The sequence below is a fragment of the Lygodium microphyllum genome, chromosome 19, assembly GCF_053477565.2.
Source record: "Lygodium microphyllum isolate KBCC chromosome 19, Lygodium_microphyllum_v1.1.10, whole genome shotgun sequence".
Lineage (NCBI taxonomy): Eukaryota > Viridiplantae > Streptophyta > Polypodiopsida > Schizaeales > Lygodiaceae > Lygodium > Lygodium microphyllum.
The window spans coordinates 115463769-115488468 of NC_141153.1; the positions used below are offsets into that span (position 1 = coordinate 115463769).

General features: G+C 40.9%; 1 pseudogene; it reads left to right on the top strand.

The window, feature by feature from the left end:
- The first annotated feature begins 16679 nt into the window (after nt 1-16679).
- LOC148020293 (uncharacterized) lies at nt 16680-23569 on the top strand (annotated as a pseudogene).
- Nucleotides 23570-24700: the final 1131 nt, after the last annotated feature.

Consider the following 24700-nt stretch of genomic DNA (forward strand, 5'->3'; position numbering starts at 1 on the left):
CTGTCTAGACGTGGTACTCAAATAACGTCCAATCTGTAAATACTCTTCTGTATATAAAGACTCATCAAAGCTTTCCAAAGTAGACAGATGACAAATATGATCAGCATGTATGGCTGAAAAGTCAACCCCATTATCAGCATCATCAATGCAAGAAAAATCCATATCATCATACCTTGCTTGTGAAAGCATATCAGCTACTGGTTTGTCTTTACCTGTTATATGCCTGAACTCACGATTCATGGATTCTATGTACCCAATCCACCTAAGCATGGAAATATCTAGAAGAATAACTTGTAATCATACCTAGAAGAGGCAAACAATTAGTCTCGACCACCACAGTAGCACCAATGAATTACTATCTGTCTTTCTTGAGAGCCATAAAAAATCCCAAGAGCTCTCTCTTAACCAGTGAATACCTACGTTGCCACTCGTTTAGGACTTTCGCCCCAAACCGAATAGCATACATGTTCCCATCTGCATCGTCTTGGCCAACATCCCATCCAATGCTGATAGGACTAGTATCAATAGTAAGGACAATTGGTCTCCCACACTCATAATCTGCCTTTTGAAGAGTCAAAGCAGCTCTCACATTTTCTACATGGCTTTATTATATTTTATCTCTCAAGAGCTGGTAGAGATCATCTTCAATATGAGCAAAATGAGGAATCCAAATAAGATAAAACACACAAGCTCCAAGAAATCTGCAAACCTTCGAAGTAGAAGAGCAAGTCTCCGCAATCTTCTCTATGGCATCAACCTTCACAGGAGAAGGCTTCCTGCCATAATATCCACACATATGTCCAACAATCAAAACTTCTCTGGCTCCAAAAATAGACTTCACTTTGACAAGGTCAAATTCACTTCCTCCAGTCTGCAAAGAATCCTCTCAACATCTCTAATATGTGAAGCCACAAAGAATTTGCATCCATGGTCGTCTAAAGAATCATCTTTTCCTTCTTCCGAGCAAACCATGATAGGTAAATCATCAATGAAAGGCATGGTAAGCTCAGGAATAAAATCTCGTAGAACCTTGTTCATCCCATTCATCATATGGGCAATCGAATTAGTAGCTCCTTGCGGAACGGTACACATTTGGACAAGGCCTAAAGGTGTCTTCATCATAGTCAAATCTTTGCTCTCAAGGGCAAGCTAGAACTGATCATATTCGGAATAAAGATCGCCAAGTGAATAGATAGCACATCCAGCAAAAGCTTTTGCAAACTCAGCCACAATAGGTCCTGCACCAACATTTTGAATAGTGACCTTGTTTACTAGGTCCTATATAAATTTGAGTGTCCCATTCATCTTAGAAACTATGAACCATCTGTTGGAATATGGAGCTGAAGACGGCTCTAAAGTCCCCATCCTGATTCACTCATTCAAAAGATCTACCAATTTGGGCAAGTGAGCCCATGGCACAAGAATAGGCCGTAGATTCCAAGCGACATGTAGAATGGTAAAAATAACCATAAGCATCACAACCCTAGGATCAACACATGCAATCTCATGTGGAAAGGAAGCAAAAGCTTTCCCGTATTTGCATAACATCTCTTCAAAACATCTTACCTCTTCAAGAAGTAGAAAATCTTCGGTCCCAATCTTCATCTCTTTCAATGTCTCAGCCGAAAACTTATGTCCGACATCTGTAGGATCTCATAAAGGAGGTTGCATAGCAGCTCTCCTAATCATCTCATCACTCTCCGAAGGTAGCGGTCCTACAACTGGTCTAACCTTCTTGTCAATTGTATTATATTTTGTCTGAACTTGGCTTCATTGCTACAACTTGCGAATTTCAACCCTCGATGAGAATACCCTTGTAAACACACATTTTGTTGTGTATAAATAGCAACACCCAAATCTTTTTGCTGAAATATGTTAGCAAAGAATACTTTTTCCTGAGAATCCTCAGCATCCAAATTCTTTTGAAGCATAAAATCAACAATTTCACAATACATCACTAGAGAATGGACCTGTAAGACATATAACAACTCTTGCTTATTAGCATTTAGCACAACCGAAAGTTCTTCCATGGTATTTGAGCATGAAAGCCATCATAGAGACCATCTATCCGGTCTTCTTTCTGCAAAACACCTACAAGCATCAATTATTTTTTTTTCTTTTTACATATGCCTAGCAACGTCAGTTTTTTCTCATGTTTTTATGGTGTATCCATTGAAAGTACTTTGTATTTTCAGCATATTTTTGACATGGTGTTGCATGGAACAATACACCCGGGGGTCTGTGAATGTCACTTGTTGCAGGGACACTTAGAGATAGGAGTAAAGATGATGAAGAGTTTTTAACGCAAGGCCAATTCACATAGAAAAAGAAGTTTAGATACAATAAGTTCACGAGCTAGGAATGACTTATTTACACCAAAGTTGATAATACTACTAGTGAAAAGGAGCTTCAAAATCCTTCTTCAAAACTTCATGACAGATCTAAGAAACCAAGCTAAAGGCTTGTGCGAAGAAAATAATCCTTTATTGTTTAGAAGAAAAGCCCTCCTTGGAACCCATAAGTAGTTCTTCCGTTGTTTAGAAGAAAATAATCCTTTATTGTTTAGAAGAAAAGCCCTCCTTGGAACCCAAGAGTAGTTCTTCTATTTTTTAGAAGAAAATAATCCTTTCTTGTTTAGAAGAAAAGCTCTCCTTGGAAGTAGTTCTTCCGTTGCGGTGAACCATCTCTAAGAAGACCACATAAGAGGGAATAATACAGTTTGGATATTTTGTTGGCGCATAACTGGTAAGAGTTTTGTTTGAAACACATTTGTGATGCTCAGATTCTTCAATAGTTTTCAAGGCATTCTTCCTGAATTGAGGTATTTGTCACAATGCTCTTTGAGGATACAATCAAGTTTAGAGCACAAAACTTTCTCATTGTCTTTTCTCAAGTAGTCAGATCTTCAGTGAAGCAGACCTTCACCAATCAGTGCATGTTGTTTGTTAAGGAAGTCATTAAAATACAAGTACTTGAACAAAACTAGGTGTAGAGGCGAGCACACTTTGCACTTGCCGACAAGTGTGTATGAGCAACTCCCATATGGGCTTAATTTGGCATTACTGAGCTCTAATGGTGGTTTGCCAAGTTGGGTCCAATGATCATAAGTCAAGACATTGAAGTCTACTCCCTCGTTGATCACGACATTGAAGGTGCATGTTCGCTTGGTAGTGACCATGATGTGCAAGTATGAGGGCTCTACGGCTTCCTCATCCTCATCATCGATTTCAGTGATTGTGGCTACGCGTATTTTGACAGGTAGTTCCGACATTGGTGGCTCATGCAAAGGGTGCGTTGGAGGGTAGTACTTCTTGATACAACTGCCATTGAAGAAGCCTATTCCCTTGCTGTCTAGAGTTTTGAGCTCAATGTTTCACGATCTATTGATTACACGAACTTTGAAAGGTCCAAGACCTCTATACTTAATTTTTTGCTTATGCCCCTTAGTTGAGTATAGGAGCACTAAGTCACCCTGTTCAAAATTGTGTTGCTTGACCTGCTTGTCAAACCATCTCTTGCGTCGTACCTTCTCACATATGAGCGCATGAGTGGCTAGAAGGCGAGTCTCTGAGAGGTGTTCGAGTTCAACTAGGCGTTGTCGTATTGTTGCGCATTCGAGGTGTGAAATCCACCCAAAAATTGTGTGTGGGAGTTGATATTTTGTACATACTTAGTAGTTATGTTTGCATTTTTTTTCTGCGTGGGTAGTATAGTGGAGAGGGGTTTGGAGCAAGAGGAACTTATCTGTAATGCTCTAGTTGGCATGTATGTAACCTACCATATGCTGATGCTTGCAGAAATATTCATCTAGACATATTTATTGAGAATACCATGATTTCTATGTATGGAAAGTGTGGAAGCATTGTGAAAGCAGAGATAGTGTTTGATGGTTTATCAAGTCCGGATGTTGTCTCATGGACTGTAGTGCTCACCACTTATGTAGAGCTAGACCAGGGGGAAGGGAGGCATGATTACTCTGTCAACAATGATTGAAGTAAGCTAAAGCATGAATGACTAAAGTGAACAATGAATCTAACACAACAGAGGTGAATTCAGATACTAAGGTGGTGTGGTGTATTGGCGAGTCTCTCCTCGAACATGAGCATACGAAGGAAGCGAGTCGTGAGTGAGACGGCTGCGTCACGAAGAAGAAGGCGCTATGCGGCTGACGTCGGTGGCAACAGGAAACTACGAGAAGAAGTTTATAGACGGAAATATCAGTGTGGACACTTGCGAGGATAAGGCTGATGTGTTGCCTGGTCGAAAAAGAAGGAAGCGTCTACCTGTTGGAGAAGATGTTGATTTCCACAGGGAGCTTATTTCCACAGGGAGCTTTTAGGAATGCTAGAATGTAACAGTAAGCTTTTAGCCACTCATGTGGATTCACGAAACTTCAATAGTCATCTTGACAGAAGTCAGAGAAAGAAACACAATGAAAGTACTATACAGGTGCTAGAAAAACTCACTGAAGTACAATGCAAGATTGCAGACAAACTTTAGGGAAGGGGATCGTAAGTTCTACTCATGCTTCCAGAAATACTCAGGCTTGTTAGGAAAGCTAGAGACACCCTTTGTTCTTCCAGATAGTACAAAGACTTAGAAGCATCCTATGATCTTGACACCATATGGGTATCGTGAAGTGGCTGATCGGTGAATCATTTATGAAATTATCAAGAGCTCAAAGTCTTTCTACAGATACTTAAGTTGAAGAAGAGAATCATCACTTTAAATTTGTGATGCTTCCCTACAATGTACGTTTGCAAGAAGCTGCCACTTCCCCGACACAATCTATCAGATAAAAAGAACTTCCATCACTGCATGCTGTATACCAACTTGGTCTTTCAGTGATTGGATCTATTGCTTTAAATCAGAATAATTGTTTTTGAACCATAGTCGCTGCAACACAATATTATTGAGTTTGGGAATCTCCCAATTCCCATTTTTTGAATACTAAAAATGTGGCACCAGGATAACATGCCCATAAGTTTCTCAAAACCATATGATGTGACCTATCATTGGAAAGCGCTTGAAAAATGGAATCTATTGAGCTATAGAGCGCTCAATTTGGAGTTATAGTGTTCAAGTTATGACAAATCCAAATATTTGACCACGTGTCCCAAACTTATGGAAAATTCCCATATTCCTCAATATGGTGTTCTGCCATGTTGGTGATCTATGCCTGGAGGCTATTCGGATTTCTTCTTCTTGAACCTTGTATTTGTTATTGGCAGAAATAAAACAGAGTCTTGGCATCATTTTCTCATCTTGCTTATTCGCCTGATTGATCTTCTATCCTGAAATTAGTCAAGGTCCTTTGTGGTCGCGACTTTGCTTTCGAAACCCTTCGACAGCGTTGCGCCCATGCCTCCTTTCCTTCCCATCGTTCTTTAAGTGCTATTCTCAGGCTAGGCACAAAGAATTCTACAAGGAGAATTGCTTCAGTTCTGTAGGTCAACCTAAAGGGGTCTTGTCGACAGCCGTTTTATAAGTTGTGCGGTAAGCCCACAAGGCTGCCTGTAACATCCCGAACTTCACGCGTAAACCGCCTCTACAAAGGATATTTTATTTGGGATAAATAATAGTATCATGACAAATTTTATTATTATTATTCCCCTTATCCCCCCCAGCCAATAGTCGTGCTGGAGGGGGAGGGGAATAGAAAGTATGCGGAAGCTTCTCGATGGAGCTCGCAGGTGTGATATGGCCATGCTGTCGACATGTAGGATAGGGAGGATCCCCCTCCCCTCCCCTATTTAAACCATGGGGCTGCTGCCGCTGAGGAAAGACAAAGGGAGTACTGCTGCCAATCCGAAACTGTGAGTGAGAGAGTGAAGGCCTTTTGAGAAGGGAGGACCCCATGGAGCTGCTGCCGCTGAGGGGAGACCCTACAAATTGTCACCTGGCCAAGGAGGAGCCGCCTGATACACCAGTCGGCCTCTGTCGTCCCAGTCTGCGCCCCCCAGCTGACGAAACGCGGCCAAGTCGTCGTTCCCCTCCCATGTGGCATAGAAGCTTTAGAAGCTTCCTGGGGGGGGGAAGCTTCCAAGGGGCCTCATAAGCCCCCTTTTCCCCCTTAGCCCTTTCCCTTGGGCTTTGAAACCCCTCCCCCTGTGTTTTAACCCTCTTAAGCCCCCCTTTCCCTTGGGCTTTGGAAACCCCCCCCTCGTGTTTTAAATTCCCTTAGCCCCCCTTCTTATGGCTTTTAAGATTACCCCCCCTCCCTCCAAGTTTGCCTTTAAAAACCCCCTTAGGCCTTTTCCCTCCTTCCAAAAGGTATAGCCTTTAAAGGCTACTTTTTTCCCTTTATAAAAAAATCTCTCTCTAAGGCTCCCTTAGGGTTTCCCCCCCCCCATAAAAGGTTACTCCAAATGACCTTTCCTTTTCCCCCCGTGTTTTTTAAAAAAACCCCTTAGGCCCATAGCCTTTAAGGCCACTTTTTCCACTTGGAAAAATCCCTTGAGATTCTATAGGGCCCATTTTCCCCCAAGAAAATTTTACCTTAGCCTTTCCTTGCCCATGCAAAAATACCCCTTGGAACTCTCCAACGCCCTGTTTCTTTTCCACATGTAAAAGAAAGAAGAATGTTGAGGGTTGTTTGACACCTTCCTTTCCCACTCAAAAGCCTCGTAAGGGATTCCACACTTTTTTCCCCGTTCATGCGAGTCTTTACAAAGGCCATTAAGCCTTCCCCATGGCTTAATGGGTCTTAGTCGTGAAAGATTCTGAAACATCCCCTTTCAAATTCCCTACTCCAAGGAGGAAGCCTTCTAAAATTGCTTCCGACGGACGGTGCAAGTTATTGTAAAAAGGGAGCCATGGTGGAATTTCAAAAGGAATTGTAAAGCTGCTTCCACGACGGAAAGACTACAATTGCAATGCCTCCTAAGAAAGTCCAAGGCGCAGCCGTGGGAGGGTCGTCTCCTGGCATCCATGTGGACATCTCACCCCAAGCCTAGGTTTTCCTTTCTAATTTTTATTTGGTATTGTTGTAATTCAATCATGCAAGGTTCATTGTTGGAAATAGGATGTATTTTTGTCCTAAATGCTCACGACGGAGGAACTTAGTCATTAATACTTTTAATGAAACATGCAAAATAAAGAAAGCATAAATGCATTTCTAGCAAATAGCTTTATGCATCGAAATGAATTAAAAATTATATTATTGTCCATTAAAATAGTATACTTCGTTTAAGCCTAGATGTATAAACTACATATCGCACTATTAATCCATATCCTCTTCACAATGAATCATCATAGAAAGTGCAAAGCATGAAATGATTCTTACGATGCATAACTCTAGGAAATTATCGTTTGTCAATTGTATAAATCATCAAGAAAAAGGTTGCTTTTTTAGCATGAATTTTGTTCACAAAGTATAGAAAGATTTATTGGAATTAACCTAACCTATGCCTGACCTCAAATCGATAAGTTAGGGTTGAAAAATCAATCTACGCGTAGACGAGTCAAGTTGAAATGATTGCGTGATTACCTTCTAGAGTTAAACAAATTGGCATAGATCTAAAACACCTAAACCGCGGAGTACTCGTTTAGAACGAGTTAAATTCCAAGAAATTCACTAGGAAATTAATACGTGACCTAATCATACGTATTGCTAAAACTAAAACTCCTATACCTTAAATACTTGCCCACATTCACTGAATGTAGGGACAGTGAAATGTAATTGGAAAGTGAACTAGGCTTTGTCCCTAAGAATCTTTCGAGATAGAACTTGGAACTCTAGGACTGACGACGCCAGCCTAATGTAATCAGGAACAGATTGTTTCGTGACTCCGTTCAATACGTAGAATAAGTCTCATAGTTCGATGCGACACTTGCGCAGCAAGTGCGGAGTCATATGATCTTGTGATTGGATCACAAGGCAATGGCCAAATTCTTGCAATGAGGTTGGCAGGTCCTTACACAAGTTATCTTGCAAGAGGATGAATAATCATCCTAGTTTAGTATCTTTCTTGAGTAAAGAGGATTGCTTGGAAGCAATAGACCAGCCGATAAACTGAAATAATCTATGAACTTAAGGTTTGACCAAGTCGGGATAATAGGGTACACCCTAACCTTGGATATAGGGGATCTTGCCAAGTTGCAAGTCATCCCAGATCGAGTGGTAGATGCATTCGAAAAGAAGGATTCATTCCTTAGTAGTTTGCCAACAAAAACGATCAATGGAAATGTTTGTGCTTGCTACAGATTTTAGAGCACTGTTTGGCTTTGTTTGATCAATGAATTAAAAGATAAATGGATATCTATACTTTAGGTTGAAGGCCTGAAGGGAGAGGCAGCTTCAGTTACCCCCGACTGCCTGCCTGACCCTAACCAAGGGGGTTGTTAACCGCGCCGGGCATGTGGACCGAACCCACCGTGAGAGGTCTCTCCGTTGAGCGCTACTTGGAGCAGGGGGATGCTTGGGTGCCAGGGGGGCTCTGGCCGTAAATCCCTCACCTTTCGGGCCCTGCACAAGAGGCTAACGTGACTCGAGATTGGATCTTGAGGCCCCTATACTAGTCTACAGGCGAAAACTTGGATTAGTGATCCTTGTGGATTGCTGGATAGCCTTTGGGCAGAGTGTGGATAAGCCTACGGCCCAGACTCTTTGTATTTCATGGATAAATATGATAACCTGTTAATAAGGAACTTGTCTGATATTGTTTTTCTATGTCAAAGTGATAAGATTACGTGAAAGAACCAGTGCTAACGGGTTAATTGAAGAAGCTAATTGTTACATGTCCAACTAATGTGTTTTGTAATTAAATAACTAAAACAAACCCAAGGAAAGTGCGGAGGATGGGCCATAGGTTTGTCCTACGGATGGGTGGTCCCGGTTGGCGGGGAACTTTTCTCAAATCACGATGGACAGCAGGAAGATCGTGAAAGAACACGAACAACAAAAGTGTTGACCTAGAGTTATGATTGAACCCGATTTACACTGTTTTAGGGGAACGTAATGGGACTATGCCTTATGGCAGAGAGGTTGAGCTTTGCATCCCTCTCGTTTCCCATTGTCCTTGAACCAAGTGCAGCGTGAATCTGCTTTGGACCTGGCGTTTCTGCGTAAAGTAGTTCGCTTGGGTTCGATGCTAGTTGTCGTTAGGAAATGACCAATAAGGAAAACCTTAATTCAGGTCCTAAGTGGGAACGGCCGGAATACTTCCGCTACATGGCAGATGCAGAAAGCCCTAGATCGCAAACCCCATAACATTCCATGGGAGTGCCGGGCAGAGCTTTCTAGATATCCTTTCCGATGGACTGCTAAGACATGTCCTCAAGATACAAGTGGACACGTTACACTGCCCATCAGCTTGTTATCCCAGTCACTACGGGAGGCAGATACTACCTTGGTCAGGACGTTGACAAGAATCTTATTCATGGATTCTGCCAGGCCTTTTTCTTGAGGGTAGTATGGAGAGGATTTTCAATGGATGATTAGGAAGGTGAAGGAGATGCGCTATCACTTCATTGATGAAGTGTGTGCCCTGGTCATTGACTAGTTTGATGGGGCAGCCAAATCATGAGATCACCTACTCCCACAAGAACTTGGCAATCATTCGAGCATCGTTCTTTTGTGTTGCTCTCACCTCTGCCCATTTCGTTAGGTAGTTTGTTGCCACAATGATATATTTGGCCTGCAAATACTGTGCAGTGGCGCTGATGGATCCTATGAAGTCGATTCCCCATTTTTTGAAGGGTTGTCGTGCAATGATTGGGATCAACTCCATTTGATCCTTGTAAATCGGGACCTTTGTCCATTGACACTCATCACAATGCTTAACAAATCGTGCTGCATCACGAAATAGTGTTGGCTACCATAGTTGAGATTGCAGCACCTTACGGGCTGTTGTGTCTCTGCTAAAGTGTCCACAAGCAATTCCGTTGTGTGCCTCTAAGAGCACGTCAAGCATCTCATGCTTGCACACACATTTGCGCAGCAATCCATCCTGCCCTAGGCGATACAACTGGCCTGCTATCAATTGGTAGGGTTGGATCTTGAGAATGAGTCGCCTAAGTCTTGCCTTCTCTATTGGTCTGAGGTAGTCCGTGCTCAAGCACTTGGACTATGTCATTTGCCCAATATGGCGTTAGATCGGCCTTGAATAAATCTCTCTCACTGGAAAGGTTAAAGAGATGGGTGTCTGGCAATTCATCGGCAATGCCTTCTCTAGCGACTTTTCCTCTGGGGATGCGTGACATATGGTCAGCCATGTAGCGTTATTTTCCCTTCCGTACAACCACAGAGAAGTCAAACTCCAAAAGCAGAAGGAGCCACCGTGCTATGCATCCTGTAGCACAAAGTTTATTCACTAGATATAGTAAGGCCTGATGGTCCACGAAAAAGGTAAAGGGTGTAGGCAATAGATAATGCCAGAACTTCTTCACAGCAAACACCATGGCCAAGCCCTCTCTTTCTGTCATTGAGTAGTTCATTTCCGTCTTAGTGAGTTGTCTGCTACTAGCAAAGCTCACTAGATACTCTAGGTTGTGTTTGCCAGGTTGGCCCAACACTACCTCCATAGCAAATTTAGAAGCATTGATGTGCACGTGGAAGGTAATGGTCCAATCTGGGGCTCATAGAATTGGTGTTGTGGTTAGAGCCTTCTTCAACACTGCATATGCTCGTTGGCATGCTTCAGTCCATTCAAAGACAATCAATAGCTTGTATAAAGGTCTGGCCATCAACGTGTAATTCAGCACAAACTGCCGATAGTATCCTGTATGGCCTAAGAAGCATTGGACTCCCTTATAGTTGATTGGGGGTAGAAGGTCAACAATAACCCTGACTTTCGAGAAGTCAATGGCAATGCCTTTCTTCGACACCACGTGACCTAGGATGCATCCATGGTTCACCCAAAACGGGCATTTTAAGGGGTTCAAGGAGAGACGATATAGGCGACACCGCTCAAAGACTGCTTTGAGTTTTCCTTTAGTGTTCCATCCAAGTCGAGTGAACGTTGTCAGAAAGTTTATTGTTCATAATATAAATCATGGAATTCTTATGAATATAGAAGAACTTTACTAGGATTTATATGAGGAATTTTCATACATAACTTAGTCATTGTAACCCAACAACCAACTTAGATAACACTTAGTTTCATAAGTTCATTTTTATTTGTCATACAATCTTGAGTTGTACCATGTATATTGATAAAAAAAATAAGAGTATGAGAACCCACAACTTGATCAACTGGAAGTAATTGTCAGTTTGCAGGCTAAGTCACATTGGTTCAAGAGGAAAATTTGGTTAGCAATCAAGAAAAGTGCCAAAAGTCCACTAGTTTTATGTGGGACCTGAAATAATGGACTAAAATTTCCTGTAAGTGACCTAAGTGGTCAAAGTGATAACTAGGAGCTAAGCAAGATGTAGCCCGCATTTTTCGGTGCAAAAAATTGGCCTGTATACCTATGGCAGATGGAGAAGAGTTGTGGGCTATGGTGCATACTCCAAAGCATGCAAACTCAAGACAAACTGGAGCTGAAGAAGGAGATACAAAAAAGGAAGGTGAGAGCTCTTCTTACCTGTCCATTTGGTATGAGGAAAATGAATGGTATAATAGTCCATAAAAGGGGGAAAACCTGAGAAAAAGTATTTAGCCTGCTCTTATGCATGTCTTCTCTCATTCTTTTACCTTATTCATGGTCCAATGAAGCACATCTTGTACCCAAGTACTTGAGTGAATTTGGGGCAAGCAAAGGGGAGGATTTTGAAGGTGTATGGGTTGTTATGGACTGAAAAAACCAGTCATAAACAAGGCAACCCACTGTTCTTGTCCATTTTGATGAGTAAACAAGTGATCTATGTGGTTGTAATAGAGGAAATTGACCTCTTAGCATCAGGGCTTTACTTGTGAATGATTAGAGGAGCTTATTCTTGAGATTATGTACACTTTTGGAGCTTGATTATGGGCTGAAAATTACTATTTTAAAACATGGCTGAAGTTAAATTTATGCTTTATCAATGCATTTCATGAGCTTTTGATCTATGTCTTGAATGTACTTGAGTCTACCATCAAAATACTTGTTTCTTAGGGTTGTTATCCAACCATGTACATGAAATGAAAACCATTTGAGCTTGCATTTGGAATATGCATTTGGATTAAATCTAAGATTATCTGTAATGTAATGGCTTATTATTCCCATATGCATTTGATGTAATCAAGACAAAGTCTTTTATTCCATTTATGTATGCTAAATAAACAGAAAAAGCTTGATATCTTCTTCTGCAACTAAGTCATTTCTAAAACCCAAATCTTGTCAAACCCCAATCTTTCCTCCTTCTCCAAACCTTGAATCCCACACTCTTCTTCTACTCTAAACCCGGGTGGTAGACCTGTAACCCCCAATATGACAACAATGGTGAACCTGACGTGAAGGTCAGCTGCGCGGAAGAAGAAGTACAATGGGAGAATCATCAAGTTCGGGAGGAGAAGCCTTGCAACAGTTGGTTCGTCTGATGCAAGAAAGCCAACAACAACAATTGCAATTTTACCAACAGTTGCAACTGTAACAACAGCGGAGACAAGAAGAAGAGCAGAATGATGCCGCTGCCATTAAAGATTTGGAAGCAGTTGGGCAAGAGCTCAAGCAATTTAATGGGAAAAACATGTCCTCTTTTATCCGCCTCTACACTGACAAAATGATCTTCTTTGGAGTTCCTCATCATGCCTGGAGCCGATATTTTGCCCGTATGGCAGTGCATGGCCTCCAGGACCGAATTCATGGTCTTTTCCAAAAAGACGCGGGATGGTCCGCATTTAAGAAGACTCCTTCGAGAAGAATTTTTCCTTGAAGATTCTGGCCTCATGACAAAGAAAGTCTTCACTGAATGGGTCAAAAGGCCCAACAAGGGACTAACCGCCACTGCTTTCCACCGCGAATTTGAAAGAAAATTTGCTCAACTAGATCCTGACAATCAACAGGGTATGGAAATCCAAAAGATTGAATTATTTCTAAAGGCTGCGGATCCTTTTCTTCAAGAGAAGCTAACTGATCGGCTTGAAGATCCTGACTTTGAGACGAGATTGAAGACTACTTGGAGTGATATCATTGAAGTAGTTAATATGATTGCTCAAAGAGAGCGGATACGTCTAAGATGGGGATCTACCTCTGCACCAACTGAATCCATGAAGGAGCATGTTCCTGTATCTCGACCTCCTATCTCTATGGCCGAGCAACCAAGAAATCCTACTGTTCCATCTCCAAAGAAGGATGTCATGGACGAGCTAATTAAGAATATGCGAGATCTCCATCTTAATCTAACGGAGATTAATTCCAAGGTGGAAAGGCTTCATGTGAAACTGAAAGAAAGAGAATGGACAATTGCCCAAAGACCCGTACAAGAAGGCTTCAAAAGACGCTGTATCTGGTATAATAGCCTACAGCATGATAAGAGGGAGTGTGGTGCATTCCGTGAAGCTGAAGTGCAAAAATTAGTCTTTTGAAAGGATGGTAAAATTCATGCAATCGAAACCAGGCTTCCTCTTGAGCCAAATTTTGGTAACGGTGGCATGAAGAAAAGACTGGAGGATTTGGCAACAAGAACAGCCTATGCAGCTGTTGATGCAGCAACTTATGGGCTGCAAATTGAACCAACTAATGAAATTGTTAAAGCATATAAAACTGATGCAAAATCTAAAGTGTGGATGCAGGCCTTAGATCGCGTGGAGCAAGGCAAGGCAACAAAGATGATTTAACTACTACCAGTCAATGCATCCGAGGAAGAACCGGATGGACCGAGCCAGTTGATTCATTTTCAGCTTTTGCTCGGTTGGCTAAAATTAATAATCATGAAGCTATGGTAGAAGAAAAGAGAAGAAGAGATGAAGATGTTGTCGGTCCCTCCTCTTCGGGGCCAACTAAACGTGTGACAAGAAGTAAACGAGATCAGCAGAAGGCTGCTGAAAATCCACCATCGCCAGAGCTTGATATGGGAGATGCCCCTCAAGGAAAGAAGACGGAAGGAAAAAGAAAAGGCAAACATCTAGCTACAAGTTGTAGTCTGACATAGAGATTGCGACGGATCTTAAGCGGATCCTAGAAGAAAGGATTGTTGGAAGTAGAATTGAATTTACATTAGGTGAAATTCTTGGAATTGCAAAATGAGGATTTCATGATGTAATAATTGATGTAATTAGACGAAAAAGACAATATGTTGGTGAGGAAACTGAAGAATCTGTGCATGCTTTTTTGCAAGCACTTCATGTGTCTTTGCAGGGTGAAGAGAAGCTGAAAACTCAAGGGATTCGATTGGAGGCAATCAAAGAATTGATTGCAGCCATTGAAGCCAAAGATAAACACATCTATAAAGCAAAAATTGAAGAAGCTATTGCAAAAAATGTAATGGTGGGGTCTTCTCAATCCAAAGTGTAGGCCATGCATAAGAAAGAAGCTCATCTTCACAACATGCAAGAAGAAAGTAATGCTCACTTTATTCCTAGTAGTCACTACTCTTGTACCCATTGGGCAAGGGCGACCACCGAAACCATTGTTAAGATTGGAGAAAAAGAGACTCCCTGCATTGCCCTTATAGACCATGGCTCGAAAATCAATGTCATGTCAAGAAGTCTCTACGAGAATGGCGAATGGCTTATAGATGTGGACCTAGGATGGCGCATGAAAGCAGCCAATAACTGCTCTGGTGATCTCTATGCGGCATGCCCTTATGTACAAGTTACTATTGGTAATGTAAAAGATGAATTTCATTTCTTTGTTCAAGATTCGTGCAGCTATCCTATTATTCTTGGACAACCTTTTATTCTTGAGTCTCGTTTGGAGACAAAGGCCCTTGATGATGGTTCATCATATGCTCAAATAAGAAGTAAGGATCTGTCCAATTTTTGACTGTATGTGTAAATCATCACCAGAATAGAGATCGATTGAGAGATCATCCTCTACCTCCTGATGTGCGAGAATTTAAGGGTTTTCGGGTAGCACTGCTATAAGTGGAGGCTATGGTGGTGCTTCATGTCATAGAAATTTGCCTCCACATGTAAAGGGGGCTATGCTAAAAGGTAACTTGCAGGTTTTTACGGCCAACAGTGTGGGCTGTTATAAACAGTTTTTAGCCATGAATAGGGCTAAAAGAAAGCATTTATGTCATGTGGAACGAGAGCTAAAGCAAATTGATGTTTTGACTGAAAATGAAGAAATTTTAGAGCTATTTCATGGGCTGATTTATAATGATACATTGGCTGAAACATTTGCAGCTGTCCATGCAGAAAATCAAGCTGAAAATTAGTCCATACAGGTCTGCACATTGGACATTTATGACATTATTCAAGAATTTGCAGATCAAGAAGCTTTTGGACAGCCAAACAAGGATGAGGTAAGAGTAGAAACAAAGTATAAGACAGTTGACAAGAAGCTTAAGCCGGTGGCTACTCCTCTACCTCCAAAAAGTGAAGGACTGGCAGAAAGGGCATCCAAACAGCCAAGCCTTTGTGATCCCAAAGATATTGGTCACCAATTTACAGCTAAAATTTTACAAGAGTTGAAAATTGGTGAAGACTCTTTTCTCTTGCCAACTGAAAAGCAAAGCTTCATGCAGATGTTAAAGAAACATGGAAAAGCATTTTCATTTCAGCCACATGAAATTGGCTGTCTGGATCCAGTTGTTGTGGCACCAATGGTGATTTTCACGGTCCCACACATTCCTTGGAATCTTAAACCAATTTTGGTACCAAGGGCTCATTTTCCTAAGTTACTGGAGCTTTTAAATGAAAAGATAAAAATGCGAATATTTGAGCCATCTTCAGCTCCATATTCCAACCGATGGTTTACCGTGCCTAAGAAGAATGGATCTTTGCGATTCATTCAAGATTTATAGCCTGTCAATAAAGTCACTATTAGAAATATTGGTTTGGGGCCAATTTTTGATGAATTTGCTGAGGCTTTTGCAGGTAGAGCAATTTATTCCATGGGAGATTTATATTCGGGCTATGACCAATTTCAGCTTACTTTGGAGAGCTGAGACATTACCATAATGAAGACGCCTCTTGGTTTAGTCCGCATGTGTACTCTACCTCAAGGAGCTACAAATTCAGTAGCTCACATGATGAATGCCATGCATAAAGTATTGAGAGATTATATTCCCCAACTAACTCTTCCTTTCCTTGATGATGTACCGATCAAAGGATGTGAAGTTCATGAGAAGAATGAAGAACTCAATGAACTTGGATGTCACAAGTTTGTTTCCGATCATATTAAAGATTGTGCTCAAATCTTGTCTAAATTGGAAGAAGTCCATCTTACTCTTTCAGGTGCTAAATCTGTTTTTGGAGTCGAAGAAGTTCTTGTGGTAGGGCATATGTGTGGTCCATATGGCTGAAAGCCTTCTCCAACCAAGATTGATGCTATGAGCAAAATGCGGGAAATATGCATAAATGTTTCGGAGGTGAGAGGATTTCTTGGAGCATGTGTCTTCTATCTTATTTGGATCCCACATTTCACTCATGTTGCTGAAAATCTTTATCAACTGCTAAGAAAAGGCCAAAGGTTTATATGGGAAAAAGAGCATACTCAAGCTATTCCGAAATTGAAGAAATTGTTGATTTTTGCCCCCACCTTAAAGAGGGCTAATTACTCTAATGAACAACCTATCATACTCACAGTGGACACAAGTCCTATTGGAATAGGATGGGGAGTCGGTCAAGACGACCTTGAGGGCAACAGATATGCAATTTGCTTTGGAACGAAGGCTCTTAATGAACGTCAAAGAAGGTATGCTCAAATCAAAAGAGAACTTTGGGGAGTTGTAACTGCATTGAAATGTGATTAGGAGTACTTCATGGGTGCACATGTAATAGTTGAAACAAATTGTCTTCCACTCTTCGGCATGATTGTCAATTGCTCCACTCCCGACACATAGCTATGCTAAGATGGTTAGCCTATATTAAATCCTTAAATCCTGATTTGAAACATATTGTAGGAAGAGATAATCCAGTTACTGAGACGCTTTCGTGTGCCAGATATAAGGATGAAGAAGAGATGATGGATGAGGAAGAATCAGAGTCTATATTTGCTAAAAATGACGTTGTATTTGCAGGCTCAGATCGTACAGCTGTACCTAATGATGGTTCAGCTGTCAAAAATGTAGGTACAATATTAATTACAGCAAGCAAGACAGGTTCAGCTGTTGAAACAGATTTTATAGCAGCAAAGAAAGAAGAAACAACCATAGAAGGACAGTGGATAGCTGAAAGGGAGCATGCTCAATGTTTTGTTATGGTTTGTTCACACTTTAAAGAAGAATATTATGCAGGTGATTGGCTAAAAATTGACTGATTTCTGAGCACTATGATGAAGAAGGAAGATTGGACTAATGAAGAGTTCAAGAGAATCAAGAGAAAAGCTTATGGATTTTTTCTCAAAGATGGCTACCTTTGGAGGCATGCAAAAAAGAAAGGAAGGGTGCATGTTCATGTCTTAGGAGACAAGAAGACTCAAAGATAGGTCATGCAAGAATTTCATGAAAGCCTATTGGCTAGTCATAGAGGCATATGGGGCACTTTTGCCAAAATAAAAGAGAAATTTTGGTGGCAAAACATGTATGAAGACATTGAGCATTTTGTTGAGTCTTGTCATGTTTGTCAAATGTACTCTATGGTTAAGCATAGAGATGGGCTTCAGCCTACCTTTCCTTTATCCATTCACTATAGATGGGTTATTGATTTAGTAGCCATGCCTATAGGAATTTGGAACATGAGATATTTATACTTGCTAGAGAAGATCTCACAAATCAAGTGGAAGGAAAAGCCTTGACAACAAAGTCTACTCAAGCCGTTTGTAGATTTTTACTCAAAGAGGTATTTTGCAGGTATGGTTGTGTTGCCAAAGTAACTAGCTGATAGAGGAGAATTGGATGCCAATGAGGCTCGCCATTTGTTTGCTCAATTGGGAATCAAGCTATCTCTTACATCAGCCTACAATCCTGAAGGCAATGGTAAGAGTGAAAGAGGTCATCAACCAATTCTCAAAGCATTGGCGAAATCTTGCAGAGGAAAGATGAGAGAATGGCCTAGAATGCTACCATTCGTATTATGGGCTGATAGAACTACCCATAGTGCAGTAATAGGTTATATGCCGGCTGAACTGATATATGGACAGCCACCTATTATGCCTATTGAGGAGTCTATTGTCATATGGAGTATCTTGCCTTGGAATGAAGGCATACATAGGGAAGAGTTGCTGACTTTGCACATAAGGGAGCTTGAAAGAAGGCCAGAAGATGTCAAGACAGCCATTGAAAGGCTGAAGGCAACAAGATTGAAGAATAAGAAGAGGTTTGACAAGCATCATCGACTCCGTCCAAGAGCTGTTCAAGAAAATGATTGAGTACTTCTATGACAACAGCCTGGACAATCAATATAGTACTCATAGGAAGTTAGCCAAGTGATGGTTTGGACCATATGTAGTGAAAGTAGTACATGATAATGCTACTTATACTTTGGCTGAAATGGATGGGACCATGGTCAAGGTACCAATAGCTGGTAAATGTATCAAGCTCTTCAAAGGAAGAGAGTCTTCTACTTATGAGCTTGATGACTTGGATTTAAGCCATCTACTTGAAGATAAGCAAGATGAAGAAGACTTAGAGGATGAAAATGAAGATATGTTAGAAGAAGACCCTCCTTAACCTGTAATCTTGTGAAATGGCACATGCGGGAAGATGTGCAGGTTAGGAGGGGGTAAATGTCAGAAAGTTTATTGTTCATAATATAAATTATGGAATTCTTATGAACACAAAAGAACTTTAGTAGGATTTATATGATGAATTTTCATACATAACTCAGTCATTGTAACCCAACAACCAACTTAGATAACACTTAGTTTTATAAGTTCTTTTTTATTTGTCATACAATCTTCAGCTGTACCATGTATATTGATTAAAAAATAAGTCTATGGGAACCCACAACTTGATCAGCTAGAAGTAAATGTCAGTTTGCAGGCTAAGTCACATTGATTCAAGAGAAAAATTTGGTTAGAAATCAAGAAAAGTGCCAAAAATCTACTAGGTTCATGTGGGTCCTGAAATAATGGACTAAAATGACCTGTAAGTGGCCTAAGTGGTCAAAGTGATAAGTGGGAGCTGAGCAGGATGCAGCCTGCATTTTTCGGTGCAAAAAACGGGCTTGCATAACTGTGGCACAGATGGAGAAGAGTTGTGGGCTATGGTGCATGCTCCAAAGCATGCAAACTCAAGACAAACTGGAGCTGAAGAAGGAGATACAAACAAGGAAGGTGAGAGCTCTTCTTACCCGTCCATTTGGTATGACCAAAATGAATTGTATGACATTCCATAAAAGGGGGAAAACTTGAGAAAAAGTATTCAGCTTGCTCTTATGCACGTCTTCTCTCATTCTTTTACCATATTCATGGTCCAATGAAGCCCATCTTGTACCCAAGTACTTGAGTGACTTTGGGGCAAGTGAAGGGGAGGATTTTGAAGGTGTATGGGCTGTTATGGACTGAAAACACCAGTCATAAATAGGCCAGCCCACTGTTCTTGTCCATTTTGATGAGTAAACAAGTGATCTATGTGGTTGTAATAGAGGAAATTGACCTCTTAACATCAGGGCTTTACTTGTGAATGATTAGAGGAGCTTATTCTTGAGATTATGTACACTTTTGGAGCTTGATTATGGGCTGGAAATTACTGTTTTAAAATAGGACTGAAGTTAAATTTATGCTTTATCAATGCATTTCATGATCTTTTGATCTATGTCTTGAATGTACTTGAGTCTACCATCAAAATACTTATTTCTTGGGATTGTTATCGAACCATGTCCATGAAATGAAAACCATTTGAGCTTGCATTTGGATTAAATCTGAGATTATCCCTAATGTAATGGCTTATTATTCCCATATGCATTTGAGGTAATCAAGACAAAGTCTTTCATTCCATTCATGTATGCTAAATAAACAGAAAAAGCTTGATATCTTCTTCTGCAACTAAGTCATTTCTAAAACCCAAATCTTGTGAAACCCCAATCTTTCCTCCTTCTCCAAACCTTGAATCCCACACTCTTCTTCTGCTCTAAACCTCGGTGGTAGACCTTCAATCCCCAACATGACGACCGTGGTGAACCCCTCGTGAAGGTCAGCCGCGTGGAAGAAGAAGTACAATGGGAGAATCATCAAGTTTGGGAGGAGAAGCCTTGCAACAGTTGGTTCATCTGATGCAAGAAAGCCAACAACAACAATTGCAATTTCAGCAGCAGTTGCAACTGTAACAGCAATGGAGATAAGAAGAAGAGCGGAATGATGCCATTGCCATTAAAGCTTTAGAAGTAGTTGGGCAATAGCTCAAGCAATTTAATGGGAAAAACGTGTCCTCTTTTATCCGTCTCTATACTAACAAAATGGTCTTCTTTGGAGTTCCTCATCATGCCTGGAGCCGATATTTTACCTGTTTGGCCATGCATGGCCTCCAGGACCGAATTCATGGTCTTTTCCAAAAAGACGCGGGATGGTCCACTTTCAAGAAGGCTCCTTCGAGAAGAATTTTTTCTTGAAGATTTTGGCCTCATGACAAAGAAAGTCTTCACTGAATGGGTCGAAAGGCCCAATAAGGGACTAACCACCACTGCTTTCCACCGCGAATTTGAAAGAAAATTTGCTCAACTAGATCCTGACGATCAACAGGGTATGGAAAGCCAGAAGATTGAATTATTTCTAAAGGCTGCGAATCCTTTTCTTGAAGAGAAGCTAACTGATCGACTTGAAGATCCTGACTCTGAGACGGGATTGAAGACTACTTGGAGTGATGTCACTGAAGCAGTTAATATGATTGCTCAAAGAGAGCGGATGCGCCTAAGATGGGGATCTACCTCTGCACAAAATGAATCCATGAAGGAGCCTGTTCTTGTATCTCGACCTCCTTTCTCTATGGCCGAGCAACCACGAAATCCTGTTGTTCCATCTCCAAAGAAGGATGTCATGGACGAGCTAATTAAGAGTATGCGGGATCTCCATCTTAATCTAACGGAGATTAATTCCAAGGTGGAAAGGCTTGATGTGAAAGTGGAAGAAAGAGGACGGACAACTGCCCAAAGACTCGTACGAGAAGGCTTCAAAAGACAATGTATCTGGTATAATAGCCTACAGCATGATAAGAGGGAGTGCGGTGCATTCTATGAAGCTGAAGTGCAAAAATTAGTCTTTTGGAAGGATGGTAAAATTCATGCAATCGAAACCGGGCTTCCTCTTGAGCCAAATTTTGGTAACGGTGGCATGAAGAAAAGACTGGAGGATTTGGCAACAAGAACAACCTATGCAGCTGTTGATGCAGCAACTTATGGGCTGCAAATTGAACCAACTAATGAAATTGTTAAAGCATGTAAAACTGATGCAAAATCTAAAGTGTGGATGCAGTCCTTAGATCGCATGGAGCAAGGCAAGGCAACCAAAGATGATTTAAGTACTGCCAGTCAATGCATCCGAGGAAGAACCAGATGGACCGAGCTAGTTGATTCATTTTTAGCTTTTGCTCAGTTGGCTGAAATTAATAATCATGAAGCTATGGTAGAAGAAAAGAGAAGAAGAGATGAAGATGTTGCCGGTCCCTCCTTTTCGAGGCCAACTAAACGTGTGACAAGAAGTAAACCGGATCAGCAGAAGGCTGCTGAAAATCCACCATCACCAGAGCTTGATATGGAAGATGCCCCTCAAGGAAAGAAGACGGAAGGAAAAAGAAAAGGCAAACATCCTAGCTACAAGTTGTAGTCTGACATAGAGACTACGAGGGATCTTAAGCGGATCCTAGAAGAAAGGATTGTTGGAAGTAGAATTGAATTTACATTAGGTGAAATTCTTGGAATTGCAAAACAAGGATTTCATGATGTAATAATTGATGTAATTAAACGAAAAAGACAATATGTTGGTGAGGAAGCTAAAGAATCTGTGTATGCTTTTTTCCAAGCACTTCATGTGTATTTGCAGGATGAAGAGAAGCTAAAAACTCAAGGGATTAGATTGGAGGCAATCAAAGAATTGATTGCAGCCATTGAAGCCAAAGATGAACACATCTATGAAGCAGAAATTGAAGAAGCTATTGCAAAAAATCTTATGGTGGGGTCTTCTCAATCTAAAGTGCAGCCCATGCATAAGAAAGAAGCTCATCTTCACAACATGCAAGAAGAAAGTGATGCTCACTTTATTCCTAGTAGTCACTACTCTCGTACCCATTGGGCAAGGGCGACCATCGAAATTGTTGTTAAGATTGGAGAAAAAGAGACTCCATGCATTTCCCTTATAGACCATGGCTCGAAAATCAATGTCATGTCAAGAAGTCTCTACGAGAATGACGGATGGCCCATAGATGTGGACCCAAGATGGCACATGAAAGCAGCCAATAACTCCTCTGGCGATCTCTATGCTGCATGCCCTTATGTACAAGTTATTATTGATAATGTAAAAGATGAATTTCATTTCTTTGTTCAAGATTCCTGCAGCTATCCTATTATTCTTGGACAACCTTTTATTTCTACGTCTCTTTTGGAGACAAAGGCCCTTGATAATGGTTCATCATGTGCTTGGATAAGAAGTAAGGATATTGAGAAAGCTATCCAATTTTAGACTAAATGTGTAACTCATCACCAGAATAGAGATCGATTGAGAGATCATCCTGTACCTCCTGATGCCCGAGAATTTAAGGGTTTCCGGGTAGCACTGCTATAAGTGGAGGCTATGGCGGTGCTTCATGTCATAGAAATTTGCCTCCACATGTAAAGGGGGCTATGCCAAAAGGTGACTTGTAGGTTTTTACGGCCAACAGTGTGGGCTGTTATAAACAGTTTTCAGTCCCATCAATAGGGCTGAAAGAAAGCATTTATTTCATGTGGAATGAAAGCTAAAGCAAATTGATGTTTTGATTGAAAATGAAGAAATTTCAGGGCTATTTCATGGGCTGATTTATAATGATACATTGGCTAAATTATCTACAGCTGTCCATGCAGAAAATCAAGCTGAAAATCAGTCCATATAGGTATGCACATTGGACATTTATGACATTATTCAAGAGTTTGCAGATCAAGAAGCTTTTGGACAGCTAAACAAGGATGAGGTAAGAGTAGAAACAAAGTATAAGACAGTTGACAAAAAGGTTAAGCCGGTGGCTACTCCTCTACCTCCAAAAAGTGAAGGACTGGCAGAAAGGGCATCCAAACAGCCAAGCCTTCGTGATCCCAAAGATATTGGTCACCAATTTACAGCTGAAAGTTTACAAGGGTTGAAAATTGGTGAAGACTCTTTTCTCTTGCCAACTGAAAAGCAAAGCTTCATGCAGATGTTAAAGAAACATGGAAAAGCTTTTTCATTTCAGCCACATGAAATTGGTTGTGTGGATCCAGTTGTTGTGGCACCAATGGTGATTTTCACAATCCCACACGTTCCTTGGAATCTTAAACCAATTTCGGTACCAAGGGCTCATTTGCCTAGGTTACTAGAGCTTTTAAATGAAAAGATAAAAATGCGAATATTTGAGCCATCTTCAGCTCCATATTCCAACCGATGGTTTACCGTGCCTAAGAAGAATGGATCGTTGCGATTCATTCAAGATTTATAGCTTGTCAATAAAGTCACTATTAGAAATGTTGGTTCGGGGCCAATTGTTGATGAATTTGCTGAGGCTTTTGCAGGTAGAGCAATTTATTCCATGGGAGATTTATATTCGGACTACGACCAATTTCAGTTTACTTTGGAGAGCCGAGACATTACCACAATGAAGACGCCTCTTGGTTTAGTCCGCATGTGTACTCTACCTCAAGAAGCTACAAATTTAGTAGCTCACATGATGAATGCCATGCATACAGTATTGAGAGATTATATTCCCCAACTAACTCTTCCTTGATGATGTACCGATCAAAGGATGTGAAGTTCATGAGAAGAATGAAGAACTCAATGAACTTGGATGTCGCAAGTCTGTTTCTGATCATATTAAAGATTGTGCTCAAATCTTGTCTAAATTGGAAGAAGTCCATCTTACTCTTTCAGGTGCTAAATCTGTTTTTGGAGTCGAAGAAGTTCTTGTGGTAGGGCATATGTGTGGTCCATATGGCCGAAAGCCTTCTCCAACCAAGATTGATGCTATGAGCAAAATGCGAGAAATATGCATAAATGTTTCAGAGGTGAGAATATTTCTTGGAGCATGTGTCTTCTACCTTATTTGGATCCCACATTTCGCTCATGTTGCTGAAAATCTTTATCAACTGCTAAGAAAAGGACAAAGGTTTATATGGAAAAAAGAGCATACTCAAGCTATTCCGAAATTGAAGAAATTGTTGATTTTTGCCCCCACCTTAAAGAGGGCTAATTACTCTAACGGATAGCCTATCATACTCACAGTGGACACAAGTCCTATTGGAATAGGATGGGCAGTTGGTCAAGACGACCTTGAGGGCAACAGATATGCAATTCACTTTGGAGCGAAGGTTCTTAATGAACGTTAAAGAAGGTATGCTCAAATCAAAAGAGAACTTTGGGGAGTGGTAACTACATTGAAATGTGATCGGGATTACTTTATGGGTGCACATGTAATAGTTGAAACAGATTGTCTTCCACTCTTCGGCATGATTGCCAATTGCTCCACTCCCGACACATAGCTATGCTAAGATGGTTAGCCTATATTAAATCCTTAAATCCTGATTTGAAACATATTGTAGGAAGAGATAATCCAGTTACTGAGATGCTTTCGCAT